The sequence below is a fragment of the Lissotriton vulgaris genome, chromosome 1_1, assembly GCF_964263255.1.
Source record: "Lissotriton vulgaris chromosome 1_1, aLisVul1.2, whole genome shotgun sequence".
NCBI classification, from domain to species: Eukaryota; Metazoa; Chordata; class Amphibia; order Caudata; family Salamandridae; genus Lissotriton; species Lissotriton vulgaris.
This window is the reverse complement of record NC_141685.1, coordinates 1,322,732,353-1,322,743,500: the sequence shown is the minus strand read 5'-3', so window position 1 is coordinate 1,322,743,500 and position 11,148 is coordinate 1,322,732,353. Positions and strand designations below refer to the sequence as shown.

General features: G+C 43.7%; 1 protein-coding gene across 1 annotated transcript in view; it reads left to right on the top strand.

Annotated features, from left to right (window-relative positions):
- Nucleotides 1–4,596: 4,596 nt before the first annotated feature.
- Nucleotides 4,597–11,148, top strand: part of LOC147749084 (retinol dehydrogenase 7-like) — a 54,711-nt gene continuing 48,159 nt past the window's right edge. The window contains exon 1 of the mRNA XM_086965962.1: nucleotides 4,597–4,701. The gene's annotated coding sequence lies outside the window, so the exon portion shown is untranslated. The remainder of the gene's footprint in view (nucleotides 4,702–11,148) is intronic.

Here is an 11,148-nt window from a genome sequence, read left to right as displayed (position 1 = left end):
ACGCTATCCAACGCTTTCCCTACTGTTGCACTCTCATGGAGTGGGAATAGTAATTTTTAACCCTATGCTATCTACGCTTTCCCTACTGTTGCACTCTCTGGAGTGGGAATAGTAATTTTTACTCCTATGCTATCCAACGTTTTCCCTACAGTTGCACTCCCTGGAGTGGGAATAGTAATTTTTACCCCTACGCTATCCAATCCCTTCCCTACTGTTGTACTCTCAGGAGTGGGAATAGTAATTTTTACCCCTACGCTATCCAAAGCTTTCCTTACTGTTGCACTCACTGGAGTGGGAATAGTAATTTTTACCTCTACGCTATCCAACGCTTTCCCTACTGTTGCACTCTCATGGAGTGGGAAAAGTAATTTTTACCCCTATGTTATCCAACGCTTTCCCTACTGTTGCACTCTCTGGAGTGGGAATAGTAATTTTTACTCCTATGCTATCCAACGTTTTCCCTACTGTTGCACTCTCTGGAGTGGGAATAGTAATTTTTACCCCTACGCTATCCAACGCTTTCCTTACTGTTGCAATCACTGGAGTGGGAATAGTAATTTTTACCCCTACGCTATCCAACGCTTTCCCTACTGGTGCACTCTCATGGAGTGGGAATAGTAATTTTTACCCCTATGCTATCCAACGCTTTCCCTACTGTTGCACTCTCTGGAGTGGGAATAGTAATTTTTACTCCTATGCTATCTAACGCTTTCCCTACTGTTGCACTCTCTGGAGTGGGAATAGTAATTTGTACCCCAATGCTATTCAACGCTTTCCCTACTGCTGCACTCTTTGGAGTGGGAGTAGTAATGTTTACCCCTACGCTATCTAACGCTTTCTCTACTTTTGCACTTCCAGGAGTGGGAATAGTAATTTTTATACTCCCGCTATCCTACGGTAATAATATTGTGTATTTTGTATTAATGTTATGTTAATATATATATATATGTTTTAACATATATGATTGTATGTTTTTTTAATAAGTTAAATTAATTATTTATTAATTTTAAGGTAATTTAAGAATTTTAAATATATTTTAGCTATTTATTGTTAATATTTTTAAGAATTTCGATATTTTTACAAAATATATATTTTTAAACGATATTTTGGGTACGATATTTTGGTACTTACCTGTTTGTAGATAGGAATTCGATATTTTGTCTGTCGATATTTTGGAATCTATATTTTGGGTAGTCTATATTTTGTCCCTCGATATTTAGTCAGTGGTCCCAGATTCCTGTGGTGGACTGCACAAAGCTGCCTTAAAACGATCTGATGAGGGTTACTGATCTTACATGCTATATGTACACCACTACACATTCATTTTCCCCAATACTCCTTGTAGAAAACCCATCCATCATGCCTCCCCCATAAAATAGTGACTTAAAATGATATTCCATTTTTACTTAACCTGCATATTTTCACCAAATATCCTCAGGAAAGTATATACTATATTCAAAAAATGCAAATGTAAATACACCATCTGCTTTGAAATCAGTTATACAGCAATTCTTTTTTTAAAAAAGTTAAGGCAATAGAATGTGGCTGGAACATTCTCCTGATGTTGTCATTACAGGGGCCATGTCCCCCTAACCAAATCTCCCTGGCTACAGGTCTGCCCTTTTCGAATGGTGTCATGTGACCTCAAGGGAGGTAGGCAGTGGCTAGAGGACAACTACCCGCCACTCTCCCCGGTTTCCTTTCCCAAACAGGAAACTTTAAAAAAAAATTAATCCTTTGAGAAACAGGGTCTGTTTAAAAAAATAAAAAAAATACGTTTGGGTATGGAACACAGATGGGAATCACTGTTTATAGTCAATTGCTGGTGGTCACAAGTAGTGAACTTCCTAGCTAATAATCATTTGACACATCGTTCTATGACCCCATGCCACTGGTGATGTTATGATCTATCTTATTGGAACGTGGGTTGCATCACAGAATGAAAGACTTTTCGCCAAAAAAATGATGTGCAAGTTGGACTCTGCGCGATTTACGATCACTTTTTGTGACCAGCCCTTTGGTGCATCTGTCCCTAGATTTCTGTATTTGTATCATCAAAGGTACCCTAATAACTTGTCCGGAAAATGGAAACATGTATCTAGCCCATTGGTCAATATTTGATTAGTCAGCCTCCTTTCGCTCTATCTCGGAGCAGTGCACCAAAGCATTTTGGAAGAAAATATGTTCACATTTTTCCAATTCCACCTATCTTACACAACTAAAATGCAGCGATTGTTCTGTGAGAGCAACCATGTCTTAAAAGGTTAACTAAGACTGTAATTTGTATAATAACAAAAAACAATTAAAAAGGTGCAATAAAGGTTTTTGAACAAAAAAAAAAACAATTAAAAGTGATATATTTTTACTGACCCACTCTTATGGGAAGGGGCACTATGGGTTTGCTGGAATGAGAAAGACAGTGTAACAGTCCATAATATAGATGGGCATTTTGTCTGAAATCCTGGAAGGAGCACGAGGGTGGTGATATTTAAGATTATTTTTGGTGGGCCGGGCTCATACAGAATGATCTCCATAGGAGTGTCGGCTCAGCTACCGAGTTTGCCAGCCAAGATAGATGCACAGGGCAGTCGAGTGTGCTCGCGACACACGTCCTACATGGTCTCCATGTTTGTCACAGATTTGTGCGACCCAGTAATCAGGAAATGTCATTGTTTTCCTTTGTAATGTGTCACCTGTCACCTATTATGCCCTGCATTACACGTGCGTGACAGTGCATCCACGCACCGACTACCCTATCAGGAAACAGTTTTATTCTCTTTTCTGTATTTGTTATATTTCATTAAAGAGTTTCATGTGGCGCTACCATGCTCCTTGGCCTTTTTTCTACATCGCTACAAGCACTTGGGAAGAAGTGAGTGCACATAGGTGTACGGAGATACAGGCTGGTGGGGCTAACAGAGGAAGGGTTCATTGGCTGACCAGAGTGGCTGCTGTGGGGAGGTTCTTGGATGTTGGGGGATAACAAAGGAAACTTAGGGCAGGGGAGGAAAAGGTCCTTGTGCATTGTCGGTGCTCCCAGTCTGGCGAAGTGAACTTTACTTAGTCACATCATCAATTAACCAAAGTGATATTGATCACGTGGTATCTACTTTCATTAATTAAAAAATGAACGTATTGTTCATTTGCAGCAGCATGAGTATACATTAAGATAACGTCCCACAATTGCATTAAGGGGCATATTTACAATTACTGGCGCATCCCTGCAAATTAGCAGGGATGCGCCAGTAATTGTGTGCCATGCCTCCGCCACCCATGATGCGCCACATTGTAAATGCGGCGCACCATGGGGCAAAAACGGCACAGATGCGTCACGCATCTGTGCCGTAAAGGTGTTGCATTGCTGGAGTTGCGTCGCATGCGCGACGCAACTCCAGCAATGCTCTGTGGGCCCCATTCTACTAAGGCTGCGTCAAGCCTTACGCCTGCTTCAGGCAGGCGCAGGGTTTTGACGTATCATTGGCCTAAAAGTGACTGAGTGAAATCTTGTAGATTTCACTCAGCCACTTTTAGGAGGCGTTCCTGCACAGGAAGGCCCCGCCCCCTGCGCCGGAACGCCTCCTTAAGGCGCAGGGCTTTACAACGTGACGCCTCTCCCAGATGCGTCACGTTGTAAATAGCCCGCACCATGGCGTATCTTTTGCGCCGCCGCTGCATCACAAAAGTGACGCAACGGCGGCGCAAAAGAGGCACAAGGGGCTTGTAAATCTGACCCTGTGGGGCAGATTTACAATAACTGTCGCATCCCCAGGGATGCGCCAGTTATTGTGCGCCACAGCTCCGCCACCCATGGTGCGCCGCATTTACAATGCGGCGCACCATGGTGCAAGGAAGGGCAGATGCGTGACGCATCTTTTGGCGTACGGGCGGCGCATTGCTGGAGTTGCGTCGTAAGCGAGACGCAACTCCTGCAATGCACAGGGGCCACCCAAACATTACATGGTGCGTCAATCTTTACGCCTGCTTCAAGCAGGCGTAAGGAATTGACGTAGCAGCTTTGGGAAAGTGACTCAGTGAAATCTTGTAGATTTCACTGAGTCACTTTCCAGGGGCGTTCCTGCGACGGAACGTCCCCCCCCCCTGCACCGGAACGCCTACATGAAACCTGATGCAAGTTTCATGTGGCGCAGGGCCTTACACCGTGACGCATCTCCATAGATGCGTCACGTTGTAAATGCCTCGTAGGGATGCGCCACGTTTACGCCACCTTGCGTGACGCAACAGCGGCGTGAACGTGGCGCAATGGGCTCGTAAATCTGCCACTATGTTTTTAGGCGATTCAGAAGGTTAGACAGCAGAGGGTTTGGAGGGGATTGCCATAAAGACCAAGCGATGTGACGGGGAGAGAGGTCAATGCACCTTCCAGGGTGAGTCATCTGTTGACGTCAGCTTGTCTTCTTCCGGTGACTGGAAGCAGTGACCCAATGTTCCTGCCCTGGATGACACTGGACACGACATTGCCGACCCTCGACTCACATCCTGCGGAAATCGGATTTCATCTGCTCCTGTTTGTCTGTCCTTGGATGGAAAAATCCTGTGGTGATAAGGAAGTCTGAAGTCCAAGTTTACCTCCAGCACCTGGGCTTTTATGAAAGGGCTCACTCCCAGTCGCATCTATTCATCCTTCCCTGGCCGCCGTGAGCCATCGATCCTCGGCTTCAGAGAGACAAAGATCTAACGCAGGCAAGTACATTTTCCCCGCCATGTCCCGAAAAACTGCAATTACCGTCCTACAGAACTGGGCCATAACTTTCTTTTCCTCCAGCAGAAATCCTTTCCAACCTGTCTTTCGAATATTGCAGTCGTTCCTTTCAGAGTATCCGCTTCCCCCAATTGTGTCCTTCTCTGCATTTCCTTAGTTTCAATGTCCCTCCATTCCTAAAACCAGACAAGCCACATGTTGAACTTACAGAATATGCCAAGGGAGGCGGGCTGGTAGGATACAGTGACTTTGTTCACATCAAGACTACTTTTTTGTACCTGCTGGCAGTCTTTTTTCCACCAAGGACAATATTAATATTATTATTATTATTATGCAATTTACTTATGCTTTTAAAAATATTGTATACGATTATAAAGCAGTTTCTACAGAAAACTCAATTTGTTCTAATTTGGGATTGACTAACCCAGCCAGTAGTACCAGTAGTATTTTCTCTGTGCATCCTGGTACTTGTAGTTTTGCTTTCTCTCTTTAAAATAGAAAACTGAGAAGCGCCAAATACAAGGAAGCGAGATCGGAATGACCATCTCATACTTGGTATGAAAGAGACCGAGATGTTGTTTATCATACAGGGAAAGAAGGACCTAATGTGATGCCAGTGCATTGACTGAAATGAAAGCTTTCAGTGTTGAAACTACCTCTTTCTCTCTGTGTGTATTTGGTCACATAGATAGTGTGTTGGTATTTGCTGCCTTGTAGCAGATGCAACAGATCTTGAAGATGATGTTGCAGGCTTGATGTTGAGGCTTGTTTAGTTCTTCCAGTTTGAGGTCATGTGGTTGTACATGAAGCCTTTGTGAGTTGGTCAATTGCCCGTAGGATGCTCTTGACTTGAACAATGAGATGATGGGCAAGTCAGCAAGCTGACTCTCACAGTGGCTTGGAAGTATGCTTTGGCAAGCTTAATTTTTATCTAGTGACAGTGGGATACTGGGTACCAAATAGTTTTTTAGTTTTTTTTTGGCAATGTAGCTACTATGGAGTGTTTATAGACAATGATGAACCCATGTGGGTTTGCTTTTGCTTGGAGTTATGGTGTGACTCCTTCTAGGTTCACGACAGAGAGACTTTATTGGATCTGGACTTGACTGAGGCTACTCGAGATGAACATGCCCTCTGCCATTGAGAGACGTGTTATCAGAAAGCCACCCAACATAGGTCTTGGATCAGATCAAAGATATTGTTAAAGTCTTGAAGAAAGTCCCCTTCGGGTTAATGTCATACACAATATACAACAATTTGCCTCATACACCCTTTACACACCAGTCAGATGAAAATGAACAAAGAGGAAATGTACTCAAACAAATAAATAAAAACATAAATAAAAAAGTACACAATTATTCATAAATTCATTAAACCAAATGGGGGCACAGCATACAATATATTCTATTTGATTTCTGTAATTCTTCCCCAATATATGCAATAATATTAAAAACAATGGCAATTATAACCAGACAAAAAATCACATTACTTATACTTCAAAAAGAGAGACACTAATTAAAAACGGAACACCACTTAAAAAACAATTGGGAATACAACAAGGAAAAAAGGTATTTCTATTTTTAAAGAGGCACTACATCAGTCAGACATAGATCAATTATAATTATTGAAGTTATGATTCCAACCTTTTCATTTAATACAATTGTCTCCTCAGACTTAACGTTGTTTCCTCTTTTAGAAGCATCAATGCGTTTCGGTGGGCAATTAATATGCAGCCATCACCTTCTTCAGGAAAACAATATATTAAACAATATATTATTCCCAATAACAATATTAAAATCTGTAACAAATGAAGACAATAAAACTGAACAACACTTAATGACATAAACCACAAAATAGATACATAACCTCATTGTTCAACAAATTCAAATCACTGGTGGTAAGAAAATGGCAACTAAATGGCAGCGACACATCCATACGTAACAGGCAGCCATACAGCACACCCATTCAATAGACAGAATTTAAGACAAAGGGGCATGAAGCCTTCATTTGTAATGACAGGAGCCACTGCAAATGCAGTATCGAAATCTATCAGGCTCTTTTGTGTGTCTCACATAGGCATTATAAGTCATACATCTTGTCAACTTTCTAGTAAGTTCTGTTATCATGGCTGGCCAGGAATACATAAAGCAGCCCGCCCCATGCAAATAGTAAAGACCAGTAGCTAGAGGGTTGACCCTTGAGATAATTCACAGTTGACCTTCATCCACTGGTTCTTGGAGGTAAGTAAATGATGATGGAGCCTCAGTGACCTGCTGAACTGATTTTTGTTGACAAGTGATGTAGGATTTCCATGGAACTTGAGCCAACCACATAAAGGAATATTTGTCGGTCATACATAGTGGCTTTGTACTGTCTGCATCCCATTTGCCCCGGAATTGTGGGGAACCTATGCCGTTAATGCTTGAGAGAAATAGATTGTTGAGTTCCACATTTCCTTAATGCCAGGGCGGCTCTAGGCTCATGGCGGCCCTGGGCAGGGAGCGTAGGTTGGGGGCCCCCGGAGTAATGCAGGCGCGGAGGCCAGTGAAGAGGGGGTGGTCAAGGTGTTTGGAAGTGGAACAGAGCCGGAAGCCGCCAAATCCCTGCCAGGGGCCACCACGCAAATATGTATCCATCCTCAGAGGATTATTATATGAACCCTTTCGGCGCTATTGACGGAACCGTTCCGTCACGCCCCTCGGGTGGGCTGTGCTTGTGACGGAACGGTTCCATCACGGCCCGCTCGCCGCCGGGCCTGCGCGGCGCATTTCATTAAGCGGGCGGGCCGTGACGGAACTGTTCCGTCACAAGCACAGCTCACCCGCGAGACGTGACGGAACGGTTCTGTCACCCGCGCAGGTTAGCAGCGCGCCCCCTGCGACCGATAGCGCTGCGGTGGAATAGCCGCCGCCGCGAAGGTGTTAAGGATATATATTGACATGGCGGCCCCTGGGGTTTGGCCGCCCTGTGCAGGTGCACAGCTTGCACATGCCTAAGGCCGCCCCTGCTTAATGCCTGTATAGAAATCCCAGTTTCATTCTGTTAAAGATCTCCCCAGGTTAAGCACTTGCTGCTGCAAGCTGAGTGAAATCTGCACATAACAGCTTCTGAAGCCAGTAAAGCACTCTCAGCCTTTGATCCTCCTGAGGTTCATAAAAGGGTACAATTCAGTTGTGTGATAACGACACCTTGCAATTAAAGTGTCAAGAGAAAATTCTTTGCTTATGCTATAAAAATGGTCGATTCAAACTTTCAGTTAGCAGTGATGCCACAGTGTTTTCGATGTCTCGACGCGTAATTGCAGCTTCCCAGAAGCAAATCTTTATGGGGTCAGTAAAGATAAACAGATAGGCTGGCTGTAATCCCAGATACCGACAGAACTGTGGCTGGAGACAAAGTTAGCTTCCCTACAAAACCACAGGATTTAGGCGGAAAAAGGGGACGAGGATAAGGTTTGTGTACTTAATGGACAAATTACTATGGGCCTCATTTATGAGGCTGTGTGTCACTTTTACGCCGCAGGTGCGTCACTTTTTGTGACGCACCAGTGGCGTAAAAAATGCGCCTTGTTGCGCCATATTTACAAAGTCACGCATCTAGGTAGATGCGTCACTTTGTAAACCCCTGCACCACATTATACCTGCGCCAGGTATAATGTATGCATGGGGGGCGTATTGACGCAAGGAAGGGTCGTCGAAGTGACGCAGTGAAATCTATGAGATTTCACTGCGTCACTTTTAGGACGCCGTTGCGTCAAAAACCTGCGCCTGCCTCACAGCAGGCGTAAGACTGACGCAGGCCCTTTCACATGGGGCTTGCCCCATGTGAAAAGATGCATTGCTGGAGTTGCATCACTTTTGTGACACACTCCAGCAATGCGTCACTTTTGCGCTTACAGATACGTTAGAAATACTGGCGTATCTCTAACTCCTTGAGACATGATGCGTCATACATTAAATATGACGCATCAGGAATGTCGCAAGGAGTGCGCACTGAGAAGTGACGCATCGCTGCTTTCACGCAGCGATGCGTCATTTCTCATAAAGGACGCCCTATGTATCTTTTCCCACTTAGTAGTGATGCCTCTGCGCCTTAGGCCACCCTACAATCAGGCATCTTTTGACGCAAGAATTAAACCTTCTTGCGTACCAGTGGCACAAAATCCGGAAGCGTTTGCTTTTTAAACCTCCTTGACCCTCCTCTTCCAAGTCTCAAGACTTTGAGTTGAAGCAGAATAAATACCACAAACAATTGCAGCTCGCATGCAGTGGTGCACACAAACCTATAGTTAGATCCTCAGGTGTACTGGCAGATTAGTGCTTCAGAATGAGCGGTAAACTTGGTGAAGAGTCAGTCAGACTTTCCCTGTCATGTACAGGTAGTGTCCATATCAGCTTGCATTTTTATAGGAAACGTCATGACAGTAGTCTGCATTGTCCACCTTTTCAAAGAGAACATGACTCACAGCAGTTCTTTCATTGCCCATCCGAACTCAAGAAGATTAAAAAAAACAGTACAAAAGGCCAAATGAGAACAATCGTGGAATTAGCTTTTAGTGGTATCCGTAGTATGGACATTAGTGGTGCATTTCACTCATGCAGCCAAAACCAGGTGGCACTTGTGCTGTCCTCCTCACAGGGGCAAAGTGTGATCCTCTTCTTGTTGTAAGGGGATGATGTGTGGCGTTTCCTTTGCCGCTCCAAAGTGAGGGAATCTAAGGTTAATGTATATGTACTTTCTTTTCTTGGAGGCTATGCTATTCCTCTCCAGGGGGCATATTATCAAGGGGTTTTATCTCCGCTTTTTTGGCTTTAAAAGCCAAGAAAGCGGAGATAAAATGATTTCCCTATTACCTAGCTGTCGCTAACACCAGTTAGCGACAGCTAGTAGGAGATAGCGACCATCTTGGGCCCCACTTTGCATTTCAGTGATATTTATCACTAATGACATGCAAAGTGGGCGTGCCAAGATGTTAGTGACTGAAAACAGTCACTAACATCGCTATCTCCTATTACCAACTTTTGGAGATATTCGCGCTAAGCGCGAATATCTCCAAAAGCTAACACCTGCCCTGAGCAGTTCTTAGCCATGTTATCCAATGGGAGGTGGATAACATGGCTAAGAGCATTAGCTCGGTAATGCATGAATATCGCTGACTTTTCAGCGATATTCGTGCATTGCAGCGATTTTTATCGCATTTGCGATAAACCTTGGTAATACCAAGGTTTATTTGCGGTACAAATCGCCGCAGCTCAGCTGTATATTTTTGTCTCTAACCAAGCAATAGCGATAATTATCGCTATTGCTTGGTAATATGGCCCCAGGTGCGTCAACTAAAATCTTTCATTCAGACACTTGCTTGGACCCTTCAAGGTGTCAACTCTTACCAAATAGTGGGGCACATTATCAAGCCTGGGCGATAAAATTATCGCCACTTTATTGGCAGGAAACTGGCGATAATGGGCTTGATAATATGCTCTATGGAATTCCAATCGAAGCTCATGTTAAATGTGAAGGACATCGATTGGGATTACATAGAGCATATTATCAAGCCCATTATCGCCACTTTATCAGCAGTTTCCTGCCGATAAAGCGGCGACAATTTTATCGCCCAGGCTTGATAATGTGCCCCAGTCTCCCTTTGGTTCAGTGACCGCCCCCCCTCTGCACCAGTAAAGTTGAGGCCATGTTTGCACTGCAGTGTTCAAGGGCAGGTCAATCAGTAGACAAAGTTACTGTTCAAGTTTGGTCGGTACAATAAAACCATTCAATGGCTCATAAAGGATGGATCATTGCAGGTATCTTTGAAACCGAAATATCATTTTACAGTTGTGCAGCTGCTGAAAATTAGTTCTCGCGCTTCGAGCTATAAAGGAATGTGAATCCGATCACCCTTGTGGTTACTGGTTTACGAAAGAAGGACATGGCTGTGTGTACCGTGTGTCACAAACTGGTTGCGGATACTGTTGTAACTAAAAAAGAAAACGGAGGAAAAGCTGTTTTGAGCCTGAAAAGTTTTTTTTTTTTTTTTATTTCTGTAATTTTTTATTGATTCTCCAACTTAAAACAGCACGGGGTGTTCTGGTTTTGTAGTGAAAATTACAGAATAATTAGAAATGAGCTAGTGGGTTTTGGTAGACGCTCTATTGTGCCCCTAACAAAAGAGAAATAGACAAAATTCAGGGGCTACACACCCTCTCGTTTGCTTCACCTACCTCAGTTTCGAAGCTCTGTTTATGAGAGAACAAAGGTGTGGTAGCAGAAATCCCTCTGCATTCCCCCCATGTTTGCTTGAAACAAGCAACATGGTGGTTGACGTTTTAAAGCCACGACTCAAAATCCCAGTTTTTTTCGAAAAAGAAAGAGCATGTTGGACTTGTTCTGATGAAATAAGTGCCCCAAGATTCTCTAGCGCAAAACATTCCAGT